Source organism: Myotis davidii, unplaced genomic scaffold (genome assembly GCF_000327345.1).
Source record: "Myotis davidii unplaced genomic scaffold, ASM32734v1 scaffold147, whole genome shotgun sequence".
Taxonomy (NCBI): Eukaryota; Metazoa; Chordata; class Mammalia; order Chiroptera; family Vespertilionidae; genus Myotis; species Myotis davidii.
Window position 1 is genome coordinate 1,546,314 of NW_006383010.1, and position 1,150 is coordinate 1,547,463.

General features: G+C 34.9%; 1 protein-coding gene across 1 annotated transcript in view; it reads right to left on the reverse strand.

Moving 5' to 3' along the window:
- MAN1A1 (mannosidase alpha class 1A member 1) overlaps positions 1 to 1,150 on the reverse strand; it is a 149,717-nt gene that overhangs the window by 89,969 nt on the left and 58,598 nt on the right. The gene's annotated exons all lie outside the window — the stretch shown is intronic.

Genomic DNA, 1,150 nt, shown 5'->3' on the forward strand with positions numbered 1-1,150 from the left:
AAAATTAAAATGGCCCTAGCTAGTTTGGCTCAGTGGATAGAGCATCTGCCTGGGGGCTGAAGGGTCCCAGGTTCGATTCCGATCAAGGGCACATGCCCAGGTTGCGGGCATGGTGGAGCTGATCAATGATTCTCTCTCATCACTGATGTTTCTATCTCTCTTTCTCTCCTCCTTCCTCTCTGAAATCAATAAAAATTTAAAAATAAATTTAAAATGTATTCCATAGAAATGAAAAATTATGTAAGAAAGAAAATACCTTGCATAACTTGTTATAAAATAAAATACAGAAAATCTAGATCTAATAAAAAACAATGTTTGCACAGGAATAAGGACAAAACAAGTACACTAAACAAGTAATTTTTTTTCAATGGATGTATTCTTTGTAGTTCTTTGTTTACTAAGCTTAGCTAACTATAGAATTTTAAAAAATACCTTCTAAGGTCATAGGCAAATGACTTTAAAAGCAAACTATAGCATCTGTGGGTATTACATTTATATAAGTATGTAAATACTTATAGGTCTCTAATATGCACATATATAGAAATAAATGTGTATAAAATTAAAACATCGTTACGAGTGAAAAAGTATCCTAACTAAACATGATGCATATTTAGAAGAAATACATTTATTTCTCTTTGTACACTTGATTCTCCTATTTGAGCTCAGATATATTTCAGCTCACCTCCACATAAATGATGAAGAAAGTTAAGACCAAGGTCATCCTAAGTATGCCATGTGAAAAACAATGAGAACACCCAGGCACTAGATACTCAAAGACAAGTATTTTTAAAGCACAAATCTGTTAACTAAAATAACATCAGGTAATTTTAAGTATGACTTTTTAGAAGCATGGATTCCCTGGCTTAATGCTAAGAACAGTCTAAACCAAGCTGGACAAGTAAAATTATTTGGGACTGGCAAAAGAGAAGAGGCATAGCGTACCAGAGGGTCTCTTTACTCTGGCTGAGAAGGTGACAAAGTCCATAATGAAGAACATACCTTAACATGTAAGCAGGACAAAAGAGAGAGAACTCATGGACATGGACAACAGTGTGGTGATGGCTGGGGTGCAGCAGGTGGAGGTGGAAGAGGACATAGAGGGGATAAATGATGATGGAAAAAATAAAGGATGTAAAAAGGACAGATATAG